We start from the raw sequence: 25,448 nt of genomic DNA, 5'->3' as shown, positions 1-25,448 counted from the left end.
AAAGATGCAAGAATTAAATGGATAGACGAGTGCCAAGAAGCCTTTGACAAAATCAAAAAATATCTGTCAAACCCGCCAGTTTTGGTCCCACCTGAACTGGGAAGGCCTCTGTTCTTGTATTTGACAGTCTTGGAGAATTCTTTTGGATGTGTCCTCGGGCAATATGACGTGATTGGGAGGAAAGAACAAGCAATCTACTATTTGGGAAAAATGTTCACAAGTTACGAAGCTAAATATACCTTGTTGGAAAGGACTTGCTACGCTCTGACTTGGGTTACTCAGAAGCTGAGGCATTACTTGTTGGCCTGCACCACTTATCTCATCACAAGGTTGGACCCTTTAAAGTACATATTCCAGAAGGCAATGCCCACAGGGAGGTTAGCAAAGTGGCAGATCCTACTCATTGAACTTGACATAGTCTACATCTCCCGCACATCAATGAAAGCCCAGGCTTTAGCGGATCATTTGGCTGAAAACCCAGTTGACAATGAATACCAACCATTGAGCACCTATTTCCCGAATGAAGAGCTAAATTCAGTTGAGGTAATATCCGAAGATACCAATGCTTGGAAAATGTTCTTTGACGGAGCGGCAAACGCAAAAGGTGTTGGAATTGGGGCAATCTTGATCTCACTCACTGGTCAGCATTATCCAGCCACAACCCGGCTTCATTTTTTTCTGCACAAACAATACTACCGAATATGAAGCCTGCATTATGGGTATGAACATGGCAATTGACCAAGATGTCGAAGAATTGTTAATCATGGGAGATTTGGATCTGATTATCCGACAAGCCCAAGGAGAATGGGAGACTCGAGATGTCAAACTTATTCCCTACAGGCAACACGTGGAAGATCTTAGAAAGAGATTCAAGTCAATAGAGTTCAGGTACATCCCTCATTGTCACAATGAACTAGCTGATGCACTTGCTACTTTGGCCTCAATGCTGCCATACCCAGGCAATGCCCATATCGACCCTTTGGAAATCCAAATCCGGGAAAAGGCACGGGTACTGCAATACAGTTGAGGTAGAACCAAATATTCAGCCATGGTATCATGACATCAAAAGATTTCTGAAAACTAAAGAATACCCCAAGCAGGCCAATGGAGACCAAAAGAGAGACATTAGACGTCACACAGGTGGTTTCTTCTTGAGCGGTGATGTCTTATACAAAACGACTCCGGATGTCAACTTTTTAAGATGTGTTGACGGCGAAGAGGCTGGAAGGATCATGTATGAAGTACACGCAGGAGTGTGCGGACCCCACATGAACAGGTATATTTTGGCAAAGAAAATCGTTCGAGCGGATTATTACTGGATGACTATGGAAAAAGACTGCTTCAGTTTCGTCCGTAAATGTCATCAATGTCAAGTGCACAGTGATTTGATTCATGCACCGCCTACAGAACTGCATCCTATGTTAGCACCCTGTCTATTTGTCGCCTGGGGCATGGACATCATTGGGCCGATTGAGCCGAAAGCTTCAAATGGACATAGAATCATATTAGTCGCTATCGGCTACTTCACAAAGTGGGTCGAAGCAATTACTCTCAAATCTGTCACTAAGAAAGCTGTAGTAGACTTCGTGCATTCCAACCTCATCTGCCGTTTTGGTATTCCTGCAACTATTATTACAGATAATGCTACAAATTTGAATAGTAATTTGATGAGAGAGATATGTGAACAATTCAAGATAACGCATCGAAACTCTACCCCTTATCGTCCCAAAGCCAATGGTGTCGTCGAAGCAGCAAACAAGAACATCAAAAATATTTTGAGAAAGATGATTCAAAGTTCCAGGAATTGACATGAAAAGTTGCCTTTTGCATTGTTGGGGTATCGCACCACTGTGCACACATCGGTCGGAGCAACCCCGTACCTTTTGGTTTATGGCACTAAAGTCGTAATACCCGCGGAAGTTGAAATCCCTTCTCTCCGAATCATTGTTGAAGCTGAAATTGAAGACAGTGAGTGGGTCAAAACCCGTATGGAATAGTTGACCCTGATCGATGAAAGGCGAATGGCCGCAGTCTGCCACGGGTAGTTGTATCAACAAAGAATAGCCCGTGCCTACAACAAAAAAGTGCGGCCTAGAAACTTTGAAGTAGGGCAACTCGTTTTAAGGCGTATTCTCCCCCATCATAAGGAAGCAAAAGGAAAATTTTCTCCCAACTGGAAAGGTCCATACATTATGTTGGTCCAAGAACAGGTGAAGTTTTGAAGAATGACAAATGAACTCAGTCATGGACCAGGTCCATCAGGTGAAGCACAGTGATTGTCAACCTATACATGTGAGATGCACGTGAAGGAGATAAGTCCCATTGATCAAGCAGCAATATCTCCTGAACTGATCGAAAAATTGGATATGGAGGGAAAGTCTCCTTATGAGAAGAGAACACAAATTCGGATTAAGGATAGGGTTGGAGTTTGTGTTGATCAAGGACTCAACTTTGATGGAAGATCAGCAATTGAGTCTCAATCAAACTCTAATTACTAACTCATTAAATAACAGTGATTGTTCTATTTTACAGGCATTGCACTTACGCAGAAGGTAAACTAAATTGAGAGCAAAAGAGCAAGGCAATTTTGCAAGCAATTCATGTGAGATTCGAGTGTGCACTTCTGAAGCTACTTGAACAAGATAGAAGAACCAGTTCCATTGTGTTTTTTCTTATTCTAGTTCAATTGTAGTAGGTGGTTTAAAGTTGTACCTTTAAGCTTTCATAGAAGCATTTGTAGTAGGTACTTTGAGTGTTCAAGTTATAGGCTAACTTGAAGGTGTCGCAACAGTTGAGGTTGTGTGCCACACAGACATTAGAGTTAATCCTTAGGTTTACAAAGAGTTTTTGTAAATGTTGTTTTGGCTTAGTGATTTTAGTGAAAGTTTGGGAAAATCCTACTGAGTAGTAGGTCGTGGTTTTTTTCACCTTTTGAGCCAGGTGTTTTCCACGTAAAAATCTCTGTGTTCTTTATTTTATGTACTTTTAAATTCCGCAAATAGTAGTAGTTAGAACACCTAGAAGAACCAGGTTCTTCTAGAGCGAAAATTGGGTACCACACAAATCACTCCCTCTTGTGTGGTATTAACGTTTAGAACATCAATTGGTGTTAGAGCGGGTTATCCTTGAAGAGACTAACACCTTAGGAAAATATCAACATGAGTGCACCACCTGGGAACTGGGAAGGGTAATCCACTGCCAGGCCTCCACTTTTCAATAGACAGTACTACTCCTGGTGGAAGAACAGGATGAGGGATCATATCATAGAAGAAGACTATGAACTTTGGGACATAGTCACTGATGGTCCTTTAGCAACTACAAAGAAGAATGATGAAGGAGTGGATGTGCCAAAGACAAGGGCTGACTGCACTGCAGAAGACCTGAAAAAGTGGGAGAAAAATGCCAAGGCCAAGAAATGGCTTGTGTGTGGACTAGGTCCAGATGAGTACAGTAGGATCCAAAGTTGTACCACTGCTAAAGAAATTTGGGACACTTTGCAAGTGGCTCATGAAGGAACACCTCAAGTGAAAAGATCCAGAGGAACACTGTTGTATTCTCAATATAAGAATTTTACTATGAAGGAAGGAGAAACTATCCAAGAGATGTATACTAGGTTCACTACACTGACAAATGAACTTAAGTCTCTTGGAAGGATTATTCTTGAAGAAGACAAGGCTGAGAAAATTTTGACAAGGGTTCTGCCAGTCTCATGGGAAAGCAAAATCACTACTATTCAGGAATTTAAGAATATTGCTACCCTCAAGCTAGATGAACTGATTGGAAATCTTACTGCTTATGAGCTGAAAAGGCAAACTATGAAGATGGATACACCCAAGAAGGAGAGAAGTCTAACTCTCAGAATTGCTAAAGGTTCAGATCTGGAGGATGATGAGATGGCTATGATCACTAGAGATTTCAAAAAGTACCTGATGAGAGGAAAGGGTTCTTCCAGAGGTACAACCTTCAACAAACCAAGGGCTCCTGAGAAACAGACCAATGAGGATTGCTACAAGTGTGGTAAGACTGATCACATAATCAAGAACTGCCCTCAATGGGAAATTGAGTGGAAGAAAGAAAGGACTAAACGAAGGAACATGAACAAGGAACAGGTTCAACCAAAAAGGAACAAAGGATCGACAAAGCCTATGGTTGATGCCTGGGGAGAAATATTAGTTGAGGACTCAGAAAATGAAGCTGAAGAGGAACAGGATCTTATGGCCATTAGAGAATCAGATGATGAACAAGAGGTAAGTATTCTTCATCTAAAAAACAAGATTAAATTTCTGTCTAAAGAAAGGTTATTTGAGTTGTTACTAGACTTCATTGATGAGTCTGAAATAATGAACAATGAAAAGGAAGATCTGTCTAGGGAATGTGTGATCCTAAAAGCAAAATGCAAAAGTCTAGAGTCTAGGGCTAATGAGAGTGATTGCAAAAATGCTGAGTTAAAGAACCAGGTTCTTGAACTTGACACTAGTGTCCTAGAACTTCGGTCTGAAAATCTAAAACTGAAACTAGGAACAGGAAAGAAGAAAGTTGATCTCACCTATCTCACTCTAGAGGAAAACTTAGGTAAAATGAAGGATGAATTGTATAAGAAGGATAAATTGATTAAAGTCCTACAAGAAGATCTAGGAAAGGTGAAACATGAACTAGACAGAACTTGCAAATGGAATAAGACTTCTGATGCACTTTCGTGGTTGCAAGAGCATCACGACAACAATAAAAGAGGACTTGGCTATGGGACTCAAGCACCAAAATGGGACCCTAAAAGTAAGTACCTCACACTTCCTGAGAATAAAATCTGCACCCACTGTGGCAAGACTGGTCATTACAAAAATGAATGTAATGCAAAAGAAAAGGCCAGTCAAAAGAATAAAAATTTTGTTCAAGAAAAGAACAAGCTACCTGGGTGGGCTAGAAGAAATCTGATTTATCCCTTTGCCCATAGAAAGGGACCCAAACTAGTTTGGGTTCCTAAGACTAACCCCTGATTTCGTTTTGCAGGTCCAAGTGAAAGGAAGTAGCCAAATATAGTACATGGATAGTGGCTTCTCAAAACATATGACTGGGAGCAAGGACCAGTTCCTTTCACTTGAGGACTTAAAAGGAGGTAATGTCTCTTTTGGTAATGGAAAGAAAGATGAGATCATTGAGGTTGGAAAGGTAGGTAAGACAGACTCTCACTCCATTGAGAATGTCTACTTGATAGATGGCTTGAAATATAGCCTGATCAGTGTGTCACAACTGTGTGACAGAGGTAACCTTGTAGCATTCATCTCTACTAAATGCTTTGTGATTAATCTTACCACTTACAAGATTGTATTGTAGGGAAAGAGAGTTAACAATATTTACATTGTAGATTTGTCTACTCTCTCAGAAAATGAACTCACTTGCCTAAGTGTGTTGGTTATGATCCCCTCCTGTGGCACAAAAGACTTGGTCATGCAAGTCTAAATCATCTAAACAAATTAGTCTCTAAGGACTTGGTGATAAGGTTACCTAATATCAAGTTCAAGGAAGATAAAGTTTGTGAGGCATGTGCAAGGGGGAAGCAGATAAGATCATCCTTCAAAAGCAAGAAAATGGTAAGTACAACCAAGTCATTGGAACTGGTCCATATGGATCTATGTGGTCCAATGAGAACCATGAGCAGAGGTGGAAAGAAATATAAAGGTGCTTGTTGATAATTATTCTAGATTTAACTAGGTTCTATTTCTAACTTCCAAAGATGACGCATTTGACATGTTTACTGCATTTGTTAGAAAAACTCAGAAACTATTAGGAAATCAACTTGCATCCATTAGTTCTGATCATGGAATTGAATTTGAAAATTCCAAGTTTGTTGAATTTTGTGATGAAAATGGTATAGATCACAATTTCTCTGCCCATAGGACTCCTCAACAAAATGGAGTAGTTGAAAGGAAGAATAGGACTCTTGAGGACATGGCTAGAACCATGTTGCTTTCTAGTAAATTGCCCCACAGCTTCTGGGCAAAGGCTGTAAACACTGCATGTTACATAATCAATAGATGCATGACTAGACCTCTGGTAGAGAAGACTCCTTATGAGTTACTTAAAGGGAGAAAACCAAACATATCCCATCTTAGGGCATTTGGTTGCAAGTGCTATGTGCACAATAATGGAAAAGACTCCCTAGGTAAGTTTGATCCCAGAAGTGATGAGGGAGTATTCTTGGGATATACTTCACATAGTAAAGCATATAAAGTGTTCAATAAAAGAACTTTGTGTGTAGAAGAAAGTGTACATGTAGTATTTGATGAAACCAATATTCTTTCTGAGAGACAGGAACATGAAGATGAAGCCATTGGATTGGTAAAAGACTTGACTAAAGCCTCAGCACAAGTCAAAGTGGGATCATCAGAAGGAACAAGTGATGGAATAGGTTCTTCCACCTAGGGCAACATGACAGAGGGAACTAATCAAAGAGGAATCGAAATAAATCCCTCAAAGGAACATGTTCATGAGCCTGTTCCTCAGCAATAGAGCATGGGAGAAACATCTAGTAGAAACCAGTTGGTTATGAAACCTCACAAGTATCAAAGTTCTCATCCCATTGAGAACATTGTCACTGATCCAACATCTGGAGTTAATACTAGAACACAATTAAAGAATATGTGTGCTTTTGATGCCTTTTTGTCTCTTATTGAACCTAAAAATGTTGTTGAGGCTTTAAGGGATGCAAATTGGGTAATTTCTATACAAGACGAACTCAATCAATTTGAAAGAAGTCAAGTTTGGCATCTAGTTCCAAGACCCAAAGATAGATCAGTCATTGGTACAAAATGGGTCTTCAGAAACAAACTTGATGAAGATGGAATAGTTACAATAAACAAGGCAAGATTGGTGGTCCAAGGCTATAGCCAAGAGGAAGGCATAGACTATGATGAGACTTTTGCTCCAGTTGCAAGACTAGAGACAATCAAACTCCTTATAGCCTTTGCAGCACACATGGAATTCACTCTTTATCAAATGGATGTCAAAAGTGCCTTCCTGAATGGGTACCTGAAAGAAGAAGTTTTTGTAAAATAACCTTCAGGGTTTGAGAGCAAAGAATGTCCTGAGCATGTGTACAAGTTAGACAAGGCTCTCTATGGGCTTAAGCAAGCACCAAGAGCATGGTATGAAAGATTGTCCAAATTCCTGCTTGAGCATGGTTACAAAAGAGGTAAAATTGATAGTACCTTATTCTTAAGGGAAAAAGGTAAGGATCTGCTTGTTGTGCAAATATATGTCGATGACATAATCTTTGGGGCCACTACTAATAAGCTAAGTAAGGACTTTGCAAAAATTAATGGGGAGTGAGTTTGAAATGAGCATGATGGGTGAGCTTAACTTCTTCTTAAGCTTACAAATCAAACAAAGTCCAAATGGAACCATGATCCACCAGCAGAAGTATGCAAATGAGCTAATCAAAAAGTTTAAAATGGAAGAATCAAAGGAAACAGACACACCTATTTCAACTGCTACTAAATTAGATGTTGATGAACCTGGTTCATCAGTTGATCAAAAGTTGTATAGGGATATGACTGGGTCACTTCTGTATCTTACTGCTAGTAGACCTGATATTGTTTTCAATGTAGGGCTTTGTGCTTGCTTTTAGGCAAATCCTAAAGAATCTCACCTGACTGCTGTCAAAAGGATACTAAGATACTTGAAAGGCACCACTGATTTGTGTCTTTGGTATCCCAAAGGTAGCAATTTTAATCTAGTTGGATATGCTGATGCTGATTATACAGGTTTTCTAGTGGATAGGAAGAGCACCTCAGGTATGGCACACTTCCTTGGTTCATGTATTGTGTCATGGGCTACCAAAAAGCAAAACTCAGTGGCCTTATCTACTGCTGAAGCTGAGCATGTTGTTGTTGCATCTTGTTGTGCTCAATTGCTATGGATCAAACAACAGCTGGTAGATTTTGGTATTGAAGTTTGTTGTATTCCAATATTCTGTGATAACACTAGTGCTATAAGTATGACAAAGAACCCTAATCATCATAAGAGAACTAAGAACATAGATGTTAGACACTACTTCTTAAGAGATAACTATGAGAAAGGATTGATCTCCATAGAATTCTGTGCTACTGACAAGCAAATTGCTGACATTTTTACTAAAACACTGAGTAGAGAAAACTTTGAGAGGAACAGGTTGGAATTAGGGATAATTAAGATCACCTAATAGGTCCAGTTCAGAATGCATAATGAAAAAAAAATTTGAAAAAAAAAATGAAAAAAAAATTATTTTGGTTAGGAGTTCAAACTTTTGTAAATATCTAGATTAATTCTTACTCAGTTGCATACTTTAATTAGTATACTCCTGTGACATGTGTATATATGACTCACTGATCTCTTACAAAGTTTTTTTCTATTATGGCATTTGAGGCATGTTCAAGAGAATTCTAAACGAAGAACCTGATTCATCAGTATGAGTTCATGTGAAAATACAATTTTCAATACTTTACATAATTAGAAAGATTAACAATTCAAGCATGAGCAGAAGTTCTGTCATTGCCAAATTCCTAAAAAATTCTATCCGTTGAGGCATTGAACCAGTTTCGTCCATTTAGAACTCTAAAACCGTGATTTTTGCCTAAAATCTAGGGAAGCCAAATAATCATTAAAGGACTGGAATTACAGGTTGATTAGAATTCTCTTTGACCTATGAAAAGCTGTTGTTATTGAGTAAATGTCTATTTGCCTTTAAATACACACCACATCTCTAATCTTCTTCATTATTCAATAACCGTCAAAACTCATCTCAAAATTCTGATTACCTTCTTCTCCAAAAATTCCCAAATCTTCCCAAGCAACGAAGAACCATGTCTAACCCGCAAGATAATCCTAGTACTCCTCCACCACCATCTCCCTCCAATTCCTCCTCATCTACTCGTCCTAGTGAAACCCCAAAACCTAGGTTTCGAAGGAAGAAAATGTTGTCTAGAAAAACTGTAGCATCTGGAGAATTGAGTAAGGTTTTAAACAAGAAATTGAAAGTTAGCCAGTCTAAAGAAAGCTCAGCTCAAGAATTTGACTCCAGTTTTGAGTCAGAATCGTTTAAGTCTGCTAGTGAAGGTGAAGAACATGGGTCTTCTGACACTGAGAAATTCAAGAAACCCATGCTGAGGTAAGTTCTTCTGTGGTTGAAAATTTAGAAAATAGGTTTGTTCTAGTTGGTCCTATTAGAGATGTGAAATTGGCTGAAACAAGTAGGAGTGGAGGTAAAAAGAAAGGAAAAAAGAGAGAGGGTGAAAGTGGTGAAGAGAGGGTAAATAGGAAGAAAGGAGTTCCTGCTATATGTGGAGTTGTTGAAGAAAGTGGCATAAAGTCAGGGGGAAGTGGCTCTGGAGAGGTAGCAGAGGGTTTGGTTCATCTAAGCAAACAAAGAGATGAACCTGTTTCATCTGCTGAGGAAACATTGGCTGACCTTCTGAAAAAGGTTGGGGCGAGTTATGATCTAAAGAAGCTCAAAGCCACTTCACAAAAGGCTCCAATTGCTTCCAAGCCAACCAAGAAATGCAAAACTTCATCCCCAAAACCTACTGTCCCTTCAGTACCTAAGGGAAGAGCCACTAGAAGCAAGGTAAAACAATCTGAAGCTGAACTACAAAAAGCTCTAGAAGAAAGCAAGAAAAAGAAAAAGGAGAAGGGAAAGACAAAGGTTGCAGAATCCTCTAAGGCTGTAGAAGAAGAGGAGATGGAATTGGTCCATCAAGAAAGAGGAACGACAGTGGAGGTTCCCACACCCAAAAGGTCCTAGACTTCTTCCAAGAAGTCTTCCTCTGTACTTGTGTCTGCTGAACCCTCACTTGCCAAGAGGATAAGATCTGTAGTGAAAGGCAAGCAGGTAAAAATTACCGAAGAATATGATGAGTGGAGTGGAGAAGAAGAAGAAGAAGAAGAAGAAGAAGAAGAAGAAGAAGAAGAAGAAGAAGAAGAAGAAGAAGAAGAAGAAAAAGAGGAATCTGAGAAGGAACAGGACACGTTTGCTATTTTTGGCAAAAGAAAAATATTGAAAGGCAGACTGTTGAAGGACCTGGGTGAACCAGGAATGATGAGACTGTTGGATGCTCTAGCTTCACAAGGTTGGAAGGACATGGTCCTTGAAATGGATGGGAGGCTGGCCAGGAATGAACTGATTGAATTTATGGCCAATGCTGTTGTGAAGAATGGAGTAGTCACCAGCCTGGTGAAAGGAGTCAAAGTGAAGTTTGATGCACTCAAACTGGGTGACTTGTTTGAATTTGTCAACAAGTGACTCTTGCCTAGACAGGAGAGAAGGCACACTGCAAATTACATGGACCTAGTTCTTATGGAGTGCCTGGTGAGAGGAATGCAAATCAACTGGCCTACTTTTATTGTCAAACTGCTAGACAGGGTCATCAATGGCTCCAAGGCTCATGCCACTCCATATGGGTTCATATTGACTATAGTTCTGGACAGGCTGAATGTGCCTTTAAAGAAATGGGAAATGGCATCAAACAAGGAATATTTTGGTGTTAAGACTCTGCTGGCTTGTGACTATCTAGTCAATGCCATCCCAGTTGAACCTGGTTCATCTCTGAGGACACCCATCAACAACAAGGTTAGGGCTTTGGTTCAGGAATGTGGAACTAAAGATGATAAAATTGCTAGGCTCAAGGCTCGTGTGACTGAATTGGATACTGAGAGAGATGGCCTTAGAAGTGAGCTAGCAAAAGAAAAGGAGAAGAGTGATGGAATGCTTCAGAATATGCTGAACCTTCTCCAGTCTCAACCCTCTAGTTCCTCCAAGCCCTAGGTTTCCCAGCACTTATCTTCTGAACCAGTCTAGTACCCCCAGTGACCCAGATTAGGGATTTTTTTTGTTTTTTTTTGCTCATGGTTTGGAAGGTTTTCTTTCTTTTTGTGGTCTGTTTGTGGAAGCATATCTCTATCATGACAACTGCTGTTTTTCTCTTGTTCTATGATGATTCTGATCCTAATAGTTTAAAATTTTGTTGATTATTGATAATTGCACATTGATTTCACTTGCAGTTGTCCCAGTGGCCATGAGTACTTTTTAACATCTGGGATTCACATTATGTATACAACTTTTTGATGATGCCAAAAGGGGGAAGAGATATTGTGCTTTACTCATTTTTCTTATGTGATATTTATAACCTAATTAACCTGGTCCTTAATGATAAGTAAAATTTTCTAAGCAAAGTGTTGATGGTTAAGCTGAGTTCTTATAGGTTCTCTGATCAGTAAAAAGCACAGAGTTTGTCATCATCAAAAAGGGGAATTTGTTGGTTTAAGAACATGTGAAGTTTTGAAGAATAACAAATGAATTCAGTCATGGACCAGGTCCATCAAGTGAAGCACAATGATTGTCAACCTATACATGTGAGATGCACATGAAGGAGATAAGTCCCATTGATCAAGCAGCAATATCTCCTGAACTGATAGAAAAGATTACATATTGGATAAGGAGAGAAAGTCTCCTTATGAGAAGAGAACACAAATCCGGATAAAGGATAGAGTTGGAGTTTGTGTTGATCAAGGACTCAACTTCGATGGAAGATCAGCAATTGAGTCTCAATCAAACTCTAATTACTAACTCATTAAATAACAGTGATTATTCTCTTTTATAGGCATTGCACGTACACAGAAGGTAAACTAAATTGAGAGCAAAAGAGCAAGATAATTTTGCAAACAATTTATGTGAGATTCGAGTGTGCACTTCTGAAGCTACTTGAACAAGATAGAAGAACCAGTTCCATTGTGTTTTTTCTTATTCTAGTTCAATTGTAGTAGGTGGTTTAATGTTGTACCTTTCAGCTTTCATAGAAGTATTTGTTAGGTACTTTGAGTGTTCAAGTTATAGGCTAACTTAAAGGTGTCGCAACAGTTGAGACTGTGTGCTACATAGGGATTAGAGTTAATCATTAGGTTTACAAAGATTTTTTGTAACTGCTGTTTTGGCTCAGTAATTTTAGTGGAAGTTTGGAAAAATCCTACTGAGTAGTAGGTCGTGTTTTTTCACGTTTTGAGCCAGGTGTTTTCCACGTAAAAATCTCTGTGTTCTTTATTTTATGTACTTTTAAATTCCGCAAATAGTAGTAGTTAGAACACCTAGAAGAACCAGGTTCTTCTAGAGCGAAAATTGGGTACCACACAAATCACCCCCCCTCTTGTGTGGTATTGACGTTTAGAACATCACATTATCAGAAAATTGTTGCCAAAAGGGGCATTATATCTGAGAGACATTGAAGGGAATGACCCTGAAATAGCTGTGAATGCAGATGCAGTCAAAATGTATTATGTCTAATCCTTCTACAATAATAGCATTGTCCAATTGGGATGACAAAGGCTTTCATTCTCGCTACCCCAAACACTCCAATACTTTGTTAACCCTTTGAGTCGGTTACCTTTCTTTCATTACCCTCTTTGGAACTCGAAGACATTTGCAAAAAAAAAAGAAATGAAAAAATGAAATGATGGAAAAAAAAGAAAAAAAATAGAAAAACAAAAACAAAATGTTTCCCTGAACTGCGTTCGACTTGATTCTGAAAGGATACGTAGGCAGCCTCTCTATGGGATTCAGTCACACCAAAATAAAAATCCAAATTCCCCCAAAAGTCTGGGGCAGATGTTATAATGGTTCGACGATGATTCCGCTTGAACGGTTCCAAAGTTGTAATTCAATCCCAAAATTCTTTTATCCAAACCTTGTTCAAGTCCTTCTGATCAATCGGCAAAAAGTGTTCAAAATCGGAGAACGCAGTTGTTTGGATCCGATGCAACCAGGATGAGAGAAATAAAAGGAGAGAGTCTTATTGATGAAAACCTACGGGCACCATAAGACGATGGTGAGCAGAGAAACTGAAAAACGAGAGAGTCTTGTTAGTGAAAACTCGTAAAGAGCACTATAAGGCGACGGTGAGAAGAGAAATGAGAGAGGTCAAATGGCGAAAACCCGCAAAGGGTGTCGTTGATCGAAAAGAAGAAATGCCTTACCACCATTGGTATTGAAAGAGTCCTGGCAAGGTTTCTCAGTTTTAAAAAACACAGATCGCAATAGGTTTATGAGAAGTTGGATAGTTGTGCAAATCGGGTATCCAGTCCAAGAAGCATGTTATGTCTATTGAAGTCTGCATGCACCCCAGATAAGTCCTTCTTTCCTCCCCGAATGGGACGCTTCTCCTTAAATTTATTTTCTTGTCCTTTGTTTACTTTTCCTTGAATCCCTTTCGGTCTGACTCTATTCCGAAATTAATCCGAAGAAAAGGTGGCAAGATTGGTTTTACAGGGTTCTGCTTAAGAAAAGCCAAGTCCAAGAAAAGTACCCAGCCTTAGCAGGTACATCAAGTCGATCCCGAATGGCCATGATGGCTTGATGCTCTAAAATTAGAGTTATTGAAAATGAAAAAAAAAAATAAAAAGTCAAAAGCCCCTAGAGGCAAAATAAGGTGAAAAGTTTAAAATCCCCACACAGTTGAACCATCATTTGGAAAATTTGGAAAGTTGAGTTCCTCGGTTTTAGGAGAGAGATCAATCTTCAGAAAAGCCAGCAAGCAGTAGAGGTTTTCCCCAAAAGTGTTGGGCCGAGATCAAGTGATCAAAACAATCAAGGCCACAAAATCAACCACTGTTTCAAACTAACAATTGTTCTTTGTTTGAAAAATTGAAACATGTGCAATCCAAAGCAACCGTGCAAGAAGCAGGTGCAATCATAAAAGAAAATAAAATGTGCAAGTACTAGAAACAGCTTGGCAGCAATAATCAATCCAAATGGGAAGTCTCCTCCAAATTCTTTCCTGCATTTTTTTACTAAAAAAATGAATTGAAATGGAAAAAAAGAAGAGATAAAAAGAAAATCCAAAAAGGGTAGTTTAGAATCCCCAATATTAATCTTTTACTTTTTTGCCAACATAGGGCTAATATTCCTAGTTGAGATTTTAGACATAGGGTCTCCATTCCCTAGTCGCCTTTTTTGCCAACATAGGGCTCCAATCCCTAGTTGAAATTATGAGATATAGGGCCTCCATTCCCTAGTCACCTTTTTTTTTGCCAACATAGGGCCTCCATTCTCTAGTTGAGATTTTTAGATATAGGGCCTCCATTCCCTAGTCACCTTTTTTGCCAACAAAGGGCCTCCATTCCCAAGTTGAAATTTTTAGACATAGGGCCTCCATTCCCTAGTCGCCTTTTTGTTTTTGCCAACATAGGGCCTCCTTCCCTAGTTGAGATTTTAGACATACGGCCTCCATTCTCTAGTCGCCTTTTTGCCAATATAGGGCCTCCATTCCCTAGTCACTTTTTTTACCAACATAAGGCCTCCGTTCCATAATTGATATTTTTAGACATAGGGCCTCCATTCCCTAGTCGCCTTTTGCCAACATAGGGCCTTCATTCCCTAGTTGAGATTTTAGATATAGAGCCTCCATTCCCTAGTCGCCTTTTTTGCCAACATAGGGCCTCCATTCCCTAGTTGAGATTTTTAGACATAGGACCTCCATTCCCTAGTCACCTTTTTTTTTGCCAACTCCATTCCCTAGTTGAGATATTTAGACATAGGGCCTCCATTCCCTAGTCGCCTTTTTTGCCAACATAGAGCCTCCATTCCGTAGTTGAGATTTTAGACATAGGACCTCCATTCCCTAGTCACCTTTCTTTTTTAATCAACATAGGGCCTCCGTTCCCTAGTTGAGATTTTTAGACACAGGGCCTAAATTCCCTAGTCGCCTTTTGCCAACATAGGGCCCTCATTCCCTAGTTGAGATTTTAAATATAGGGCCTCCATTCCCTAGTTTTAGACATAGGGCCTCCATTCCCTAGTTGAGATTTTTAGACATAGGGCCTCCATTCCCTAATCGCCTTTTTTGCCAACATAGGGTGTCCATTCCCTAGTTGAGATTTTAGAAATAGGGCCTCCATTCTTGTGAGCACGTGATTTTTGCCTCACGAAAAACTACTCCAAAATAAATCAAAATAAATTTCTTTTACTATGTAATTTCTGAATTTGCGTGATGTTAAAAATTTGTTTATGTCCGTAAAATGTTTGCTTTGTCATAATTAAACAAAAATAAAATAGAATACATATTTGCATGAATATAGGATTTAATTATGCATTTAAGAGATAATTTAAATAAAATCACAAAAATATGCGTTTGTTCTAATTTTAATGTTTCATTGTGTGATTGATGTTTTGACTATGTGTTAAATAATTGTTATGAATTAATTAATATTTTTGGTGTAAGGTTAAAAAATTGTTTTATAATTTTTATTAGGGTTTTTTTTTATTAGAAAATATATGTAATTGTGAAAGAATATTGGACCTGGATTAAAATCCAGGCCCAAGTGAGTTAATTACCCCAACAGCCCAAACCAAATTACCCTCTTTTAGCCCAGGTCCGGTCCAGTCGAAAAGAATCAATACGACAGCGTTTAGTCGCGGTTCAGCATGGACCGTTCGATCAAATCCAATCAACGGACGAGATCTCCTACCCTTACCCGAAACCTGTAACCCGACCCTTGGACCCGATACAGGCCGACCCTGAACTTAGACCAAACGACATCGTTCGGATTAGTGGATTAATCCTGGCCTTTCATCTTACTTGATCGGACGGATAACATCAGTCCACCCCACCCCTATATAAGTCCCCAAGCCTTACCCGGCCCCTAACTAAACACCCCCCCTCTCCTACACTGTTCATCATCGTCCCCCAAGCCCCACTCCTAACCCTAGCCGCCCTAGGATTCCACCGCCTGAAACCCGGCGGCATCAACGCCGCCGATCACCACCTTAACACCCTAGGACCTACTGAACCTCCCCTACACGAATCCAACCTTAGTTTCATTCGAATCAGGCCCCAACTCTTCGAATCTTAAATCAAAGGTTGTCCTGAAAACCTGATCTAAACCAAACAGCACCTAATAAACACCATGGCTTCCCCTAACAACCCTTGTTATGGATCTGAAGTTAGTTTGGTTCGAATCAGCTCTGAACTTCTCGAATCTTCTTTTGAAGATTCGGACCAAACAAGGACAAACTCAGATCCGTTTCAAACTAACACCAAATGACCCCTAGGCTACCCTCACCATTGTGTCATGTTTGGTTCTTCTCGAATCTGACCAGAAATGGTTAAATCCCAAATCAAGTTTTTAAGAACCCTAAAAATACCAAACTTCCGGATTTGGTTCAGATTATGATGAAGATTGAGGTTTAATCGACCTTAGTCGAAGTATTTTCAGTGGAAAATACTTCGACTAAAGTCAGTTTGATTTCAAACAAAAAATCCGAAATCCAAGTTGAGTTCGAGTCGGAATAAAATTAAAATTCAGAGGTATTTTTCTATTTATTTTGTGTATTCTACGTATATTGTTGTCTGTATTAATAGCTTGTTAATTTTTTATATTTGTGTTTTGATTAATTCTGTCATTACTGTTTCTTACCTATCTACTTGATCAGAATGTGAATTGTTTCTATTGATTGTGATTGTTTACAATGTGTGTAATCGACTCGACTAAGTTCGTCGATTAGTTATATTACGAATTTTTCATTTCTGAAAATGTTGACTGAAACAGTCTGTTTCTATTGTTTGGACTAATTATTGACAAATGTTGTAAATAGTCAATTGATTAGTATTCATCAATTAAATCATGTTTGTTTATGAATTAGTGAATTCAAATGTATGTTGTATTGTTGTTTTCTAAACGGGACATTGTCAGTATATTGACAATGCTCCTGTATTTGTTTGCTTTTAATTCAGTTTTGAATTCCAGTTGAAAGAAATATACTGTTTCAAAATCATAGAATTGGTTATAGCTGTAAATCAGAAAGATAGTTAAGTCTATACAGATTGTAGAATCTGTTTTACAGTGGGTTCTGATTTTTCAAGTAATAACATCAGGATTTCAGGGGCACTTCTGGGAATGAGCAGTAAAAAACAGGGTGGTAGTGCTAGTATATTATAATGTAATGTTAGTTGCTATTAGTTAATAATACTAATGGGGAACAAGGGATAATGGGCTGCTGAAAATCAGGGAAAAGGTTTTACATAATGGGATTTTCTGTTTTTAAAAAGAAGAAGGGGGTCCAAGAAGCACTTAAATTGCCTAGGACCAGCCCTGTATAAATACAGGAGCTGGACAGACAGTTAAGGGGGGGGGGCAGAATTTTTCAGAGAGAAAATTTTAAGAAAAAAGAGAAACAGAATTTTCAGAGAGAATTTCTAAGGGCAGAATTTTTCAGAGGGAAGATTTTAAGAAAGAAAAAGAAAGGCAGAGAGAATTTTAAGAGAGAATCTTTAAGAGATTTTGAGGGCTGAGATTTTAAAGAAAGGAAACAGAAAATAGAACACTCACATATACACTCACACACAAATACAGCAGCAGAAACAGAAAATCAGAAACAAACTGAATTTGTAACTGAAGAAAAGCTGAAATCTGAAATGTTGTTCTTGTGTTGAATCTGTTCAACTTTGTGTGATTCCACTGTTCAGTTAAAATCTGAAGTGTCTTTCAAAATACTATACTGTGCATCTATTTTCTTCGGGTCTTATTATTGTTCAAATCTGTGGGAATACTGATATTTGGCTGAGTGTGTTACTGCTGTAACTGCTGAAACTTACTTCTTCTACCTCCATTTTCAGGTATATATCTTTTAAATTTTAAGTTGGAAAGAGATTCAACATGACTCGTCAATGAAGCTTGAACTGAAAGTCTATTTTTATTTGTCCAAGTTCATCAATTTAAATTTCATTTTTGTTTCATGTTAGTTAATTAGTAGTAAATTCAATTTGATAGCTATGAGCTAATTGTCTTACTTTGAAAGTTTGTATAAAGGTTTGTAATAATATTAGTTCATTATCTCATTAGTTTAATAAATTGTCAAGACAGGGAGTAAGGCATAAAAATGGACCATTGATTACATCCCATAATACCATTAGCTAAATGCAAAGATAAAGAAGTTACATTAGTAGAATATCTTGTAATAAGTATGATTTTGTTTAGATTGGTATAAGTTATTATATGGTATGATGACAGGTATAATCATATGAGTAAAGTAAGTTGGTATAGCTCGTCATGATGATAGAACGTTATGAATGTTTACGCCAAATAGTTGGGTTGCATGTAATGTAACTTTGTTGAATTAACTTGCATAATAATTCCTTTTCTACAAATTCGATGCTTATCTACTTTCATAAAACAAAGTGACCAAATAATTAGGCCTATTAGACTAAAAGTGAGTGTATGAGAATGAAAAGAGATGTACAAGCATAAATTGCCACACTTTACATCATTGATAATTAGAAATAGAATTTGCATTAAGTAAACAATGAAAATTCTCGGAAAATATTTCCTTCCTTTATGAATCATTTATTTTCAGTTTCATATGCCATTTATTCTTTGGCATGTATATATATATCTATGTCATATTTGTTTATTTATTCTTTGGCATGTATATATATATGTCATATTCGTTTTTTTAAAGATAGTATTAATCATATTCTTATTATGTCCTTTGAATTTGAACAGTTGGAATGAATTATTTATATTCGGAAAATATAATCAACGGTCAACATTTAATATTGTAAATTCTTTGAAACCTTAAATGGGAATTTATCATGATTTTCACATAAAAATATATGGATATAATGAATAATTTGTGAAAAAATCCTTAATATCATTGCAAATATTTTTGCGCAATTAGGGATACGTTCGCGTACCTTGATTATATTTTTAAAAGCAAAAAATTCGGATTATGCGTATGCGCAATTTCGAACGAATATTTAATAAAAGGATTTATCCAAAGGCGTTAAATCAATTTCATAAAAACCCGAGATGTACGGTTCACTATTCAAGAAAAATAAATATTCTTGATTCAACACAATCTCGGAAAAATGATTGCTTAATATATTATCAAAAATTATTGTGTACACGTACGCGTGACACAATTTCGCATTTTTAAATTTGTAACACGAATATACGTACGCGTAATTCGATTCAAAGAAGGGTCCTTAATCACGATAAGTAAAAGCGGTAGAAAAATCACGTAACAAAAAGTATTTAATAAAATCAAGATAATTAAGCCATTAATAAAAAATAGTTAAGCGACCGTGCTAGAACCACGGAATTCGGAAATGCCTAACACCTTCCGGATTAACAGAATTCCTTACTCAGGATTTCTGGTTCGCAGAAAAATAAACAGAGTCATGTTCTCCTCGATTCAGGGATTATAATTGGTGACTTGGGACGCCTCAAAATTCCCAGGTGGCGACTCTGAAACAAATAAACAAATCCCGTTTCGACTGTCCTTTAATTGGAGAAAACTCCCCACGCGCTCCAGCGGACGCGGCAAAAAGGAGGTGCGACAGCTCTGGCGACTCTGCTGGGGACCAAAAGTGTTGCCGTAACCCAGAACCGTTGGTTCAGGGTTTAAAGAATTCGAGCTTAAAATATCTGTTTTATTGGCTTTACTTACTATATAATTTTCAACTGTTTATATGCTAATATGCTAAATGTTTTTTTTACCGCTTTAATATTATTGGAATTGTGAATATATACAACTGCTACGAAACCCCCTTCTTTCTGAGTCTTCTGAATTTATGGTGTACACGTGTGCGTGACCCACCTTTCTGTTAAAGTCATACCAAATAAGACGGAGTTGGGACAAGTAACTAGGTCGGGCAGACTTTCGTGCTCCCGGTACGTTGCCCCCGCTTCGGCTCAAACTGTCTGTTTGGGTAAGCCAGGTTTAGAACAATCAACCTAAGGTTTTACACTTAGAATAACTCAACCATGTACCGGATCCCTAGTAGGAACGAATATTTGCATCATATGCATTTGACCTTGGAGACTCAACACAGGGGTTGGGTCTGTCTAGGACAGGTGAACCAAAAAATTAAAAGACCATCATGATGCATCCTACTTGTTACTTGTGCATTCATTTGCCTCGAACATGCTTGTTGACCAGCTTAAATAAAATCTTGGTAAGAAGCAAGGAATAAAATGGGTTGCTTTAAAATTTTCGAAAAAATATAGTTTTAAATTTTGAAATAAAAATATTTAATAAAAAAAAAATTCGAAAATGATTTTTAGTATAAATTTTTACAAAATAAATTTTGACTTTATTAAAATTAAATTTCAGATACAAAATGAGCACTACACAAAGCCCCTCATCCACAAGTACGGAAGAATTTCTATGTCAGCTTCAAATGTGGTGGTATGATTTAGGCGAAGACGGTCAAAAATGGGTCGTCAAGCATTTGGGAAATCTCACGGACATTATGAAAGTTGAGCCTCGGGATGATCTGATTACGGCATTAGTAACTTTCTGGGATCCTGTTCACAATGTTTTTCGTTTCTCTGACTTCGAGCTTACTCCTACATTAGAGGAGATAGCTGGCTATGTTGGTTTTGACGGAAGTTTAAGAAATCAAAGCTTGATATTCACAAAGGCTCCTTCAATACATCGATTCTTCGGTCTTCTGAACATCAGCAGTCAAATCAGGAAAAGCAATGTCATCAATGGATGTTGTTCCTTCAATTTTTTGTATTCCAGGTTTGGAAAGTCAGATGGGTTCGAAATTCATGAGAAAGGCCTTACTAATAAGCAAAACAAAAACACTTGGCAGATGCACCGTCGATTTGCTTTCATGGTGGCTTTTCTAGGAGTCATGGTCTTCCCAAATAAAGAGCGAACAATTGATATTCGCACCGCAAAAGTTGTGCAAATCCTCACCACTAAATAAAATCACACCCTTGTCCCCATCATTCTATCAGATATTTATCGGGCTTTGACTTTATGCAAATCAGGAGCGAAAGTTTTCGAAGGATGCAAAATTTTGTTGCAAATGTGGGTGATCGAACATCTCCAACAACAGCCCAAGATCATACAGTATGGGTCAAACAAAGCTAATTGCATCGAGAGCTATGAGGAAAGAACAAAAAATTATCAAGCTCCAGGAGGGATAGAAGCATGGGTATCTCGTCTAAAGGCTTTAACGGCGAATCAAATTGAATGGACTCTGGGATGGCTCCCGATGAGAGAAGTAATACATATGTCAACCTCAAATAGTTATCTACTACTATTGGGATTGAGAAGCATTCAACCATATGCACCACTAAGAGTCCTAAGGCAACTAGGGAGATATCAAATAGTTCCTGATGAGGAAGATTTGAGTATGCAAGTAATCGAATTACACCCAGAAGCCACTATTCCCGAAGCTCTACTTCAGCAGATGTGGAATGGGTGCCGATACTTGAAAAGTGATACTCAAGTCCTAGACGCTACCAAGGGTGAGATAAATCCTGGATATGCAAGGTGGTTCGAAAAGCGGTCTCGCGTGGATGATGTACCGGAACCTGAGCTAAAAAGGCCAACAAAAAGACCCCATGTTCAAAACTTCAATGATAAAATCCAAGAGCGGTTAATCTGGGGAGAAAAAGAAAAAGGGTACAAAGCCACTATCCATGCCCTAAAAGAAAATCTAAGAAGCCTCAGTTTGGAGAAAGATTTGCAAGAACAAGAAGCCAAAGGCGAGAAAAAGAGTCTAGCTTGTGAGAATGAAAATCTTCATGCTCAATTCCAAAAAATGAAAAGAGTCTCTGAAACGCCAAAGAGAAGCTGGAAAGATTAAAAAACCATCGCCAATCTCTTCGAAAAAATGCAAGATTATGATTCCATTCTTGCGGAAAACGAAAGGGCATTGAGAAAAGCAAAAGAAAGGATCCAACAATTAAACGAAGAAGCCAGATCTAACAAGGAACGCCAAGATAGGCAATACGAAAAAGACAAGGCTCAATTCAATAAGGAAAAAGACTATTGGATGCGATCAGAAGACCAGCTTCGTGCACAACTAGAAGAGGCTAGAAGATGCAATAGAGAATATCAACAAGCAGACCTCGACAGGGAAAGATCGCAAGCAAGATTAGAGCAGGCCAGACTCCGAGCTCTATTAGAATCAGCTTTAGATCGTGAAAATCGTGTCAGAGACATAGCCACCACTCGTCAGCAGCAATTGCAAGACCAAGACCAACGTCTCCAAGGTTTCAGGGCACAAATCCACGACTTGGCAGTCTTCACATCTCAAAGTTATGTAAACTGCCAAGGAATGGATTACGAAAGGTTTACAGAGCATGCGCCCACTTTTGCTCGTCATCTAGCAATGGAGTTGGAAAGGATGTATCGTACGCTGGGAGGCCATCCAGGTCAAGCCCCACATTGAGCAGATAATCCAATATTAGAGAACAAAAGTGGAAAGTGGGGCATTTTGTGAGATGTTATGAATTGTATCTTTTATTTTGATTTAAGTGTGTGTGTTTCAAGCTATTTTCTTAAAATTTTCAAATGTAATTCCATCTTTGTGTAATAAATAAACATGATTGGCTTTGGTCCGAACTACGCAAGGTCTAATTCATGTTTGACATGATACGTAGGCAATCTCTAAGATTCGACCACCACGATAAAGATATATATAGTAAATAAAAGCGAATGACAATTTTTCAATTTCAAGAAAGCTGGAACGACACAAGCAACCGAGCGAATGCATAATAGAAAGGGATTATTTGTCTAGGAGCATTGCATCTCAACGTGTGATTATATATGTGTTAAACTCCCAAAACTAACAAGTTTGTTCATTTTCAGAATTCAACCAGTTAGTTTCTCTAAAGAGTATACTGGCATACTATCACTATCACACAAGATCAAAAGGACCAATATCCGAAAGTATGTCTATCCCAGATGTTGACACAGGTATGGAGATAGAAGAGATGGATGTCGGGAAAATGAAAGAAGAAATGCTTAAGCTCAAGCAGCAAATGGCTGAAATGTACCAAGCTTGGTCTACAGGACAGTTACCCCCATCTTACCCAAATAACCCTGCTCCATCAATAATCCAAACTCAGGATAATATCACCACTGAATTATCCCCAAGTTTCCCCATTTATCAGCACTACCGAGGCACTACCTCTCAGACACCACAGTCTCCACCTCCAAAACCAGTTCCGTACCTTCCTCCACCTATGACTCCTGTTTTTGTAGCACCTCCCCCTGCTACATTTCACAAATCTCCTAGTGAGCCTACATTTCATGCCCAAGATAACCAATATTACCCCCCGGAGCCCACCTTCAAAGCCTCCGAAATCAGTTCACCTGCTCCTCGGTTTGATCTCCCAACCGAAATTGACAAGCCAGCCAAAAATGCTGAACAAGAAGAGATGTTCAGGAAGGTCAAAAGTCTGGAACAGTCGTTCCGAGACATGCGGGGATTAGGTGGGCAAGTCAGTGTAGCATACAAAGATTTATGCTTATTCCCTAATGTACAATTGCCATTTGGCTTCAAGATGCCCAAATTTGACCTATACAGCGGGCACGGCGACCCAGTAGCCCACTTAAGGGGTTTCTGTAGCAAGATGCGAGGAGCTGGGGGAAAGGATGAATTATTGATGGCTTACTTCAGTCAAAGTCTAAGTGGATCAGCTTTGGAGTGGTATACACGCCAAGACCATGGAAGATGGTACACATGGGATGACCTGGCACAGGCATTCGCATACCATTTCCAATACAATCTGGAGATCATCCCAGATCGATTATCTTTGACCAAATTTGAGAAGAAACACAATGAAAGTTTCAGAGAGTATGGTTTTCGGTGCAGAGAACAGGCAGCAAGAGTGGATCCTCCTATGAAGGAGAGCGAAATGGTAGACTACTTCCTCCAAGCCTTGGAACCAACTTACTACGCCCACTTGGTTTCAGCGGTTGGAAAATCATTCAACGAGGTAGTGAAGATGGGAGGTATGGTGGAAGAAGGCCTCAAGACAAATAAAATCATGAGCTATTCAGCAATCAAGGCAACTACTCAAGCTATTCAATGCGGGGTAGGAGGAATCGGAAGAAAGAAAAGGGAGGAAGCAACCATAGTTGATTCAGGAATTTGGCCAGGACCCAGGGGTTCATCGTTTTACTATAATCAGCAACGACCTCGCCAAGCAGCTTACCACCATGATTCATCCCAACATTACTATCACCCTTTAGAGACTCATTTCGCCATTAACCACGCTCAAGCATACAATCAGCCACCTGTTCACACCAATTGGCGTGCTCCTGTCACACCAAATACCTACCCCCGAGCTTATCCCGGACCAGGTTTCAGGCCTAGGCCAGCATTCAGGGGAGAAAGGGAACAGAAAAAGAAAACTTACACTCCATTGGGAGAGTCTTACACTAGTCTGTTCCACAGGCTGAGACAGTTAGACATGTTGAGACCAATACAATCCAAGCTACCCAATCCTCCACCAAAGAATCTGGATTACACCATTAGCTGTGAATATTGCTCCGGTACACCAGGCCATGATACGGAGAAATGTTGGCATTTGAAAAATGCAATACAAGAGCTGATTGATACTAATAAAATCGAGGTTCAAACCCCCGAAGCTCCGAATATCAATAGAAATCCGATGCCAGCCCATCAAGAGGCTAATATGATAGAAATCATACAAGCTGATGGGGAGACAAAGAAGCCGTCACAAACTGTCATGATGATCAAGTCTCATGAAACCAAGCCAGATAAGCAGCTAATGGAAGAGAAGCAGGTGTTTAAACAGAACAAAAGTGGTGATGAACCGTCTATGATAGTCGATGAGGGGTCATCGAATAAAGTTGCCGCAAAACAAGAAAGGCCAAAAGTGATAGTACCAGGGGTTGCTAACAAACCCGTTGTATTCGTGGAAGGAGCACGTACAGATCGGGTTATTATTGCACCTGTAATCCAGCTGCCAATCATCAACAACAAAACCATCTCATGGAACTATGAACGGGTGACCGTAATGTACAAGGGCAAAGAAATCAAGGAAGAAGTGTGTGAGGTACAAGGCTTGACTCGTTCGGGAAGATGTTTTACTCCCGAAGAGCTGAGAAAAACTAAAAACAATCCAATACCAACAAAGAAAGCTGTGACGGAAGAAGAGGCGGATGAGTTTTTAAGAAAAATGAAGCTCCATGATTATTCTGTTGTGAATCAATTAAAGAAGACCCCCGCTCAGATTTCATTGTTGTCATTACTAATCCATTCAGAGGAACACCGTCTGGAGTTGATGAAAATCCTGAATGAAGCTCATGTTCCTGAAAAGATCTCTGTAAATCATTTAGGCAAAATAGCCAACAGAATCTTTGAGACAAACAGGATTACATTTGCTGATGATGAATTACCTGTGGAAGGTACCGAGCACAACAGAGCTCTTTATCTCACCGTGAAATGTGAAAACTCCGTAGTAACCCGGGTATTGGTCGACAATGGGTCCAGTGCAAACATATGCCCTCTCTCCACTTTAAACAAATTAAAAATTAAAGAGGAGAGGATCCAGAAAAATAGCATCTGCGTACGAGGATTTGACGGGGGAAGCAGAGATTCATTTGGCGACATAGTGTTGGAACTAACTATAGGGCCAGTTGAATTCACAATGGA

The sequence above is a fragment of the Nicotiana tabacum genome, chromosome 3 (genome assembly GCF_000715075.1).
Source record: "Nicotiana tabacum cultivar K326 chromosome 3, ASM71507v2, whole genome shotgun sequence".
NCBI classification, from domain to species: Eukaryota; Viridiplantae; Streptophyta; class Magnoliopsida; order Solanales; family Solanaceae; genus Nicotiana; species Nicotiana tabacum.
Note: the sequence above shows the minus strand (reverse complement) of the source record.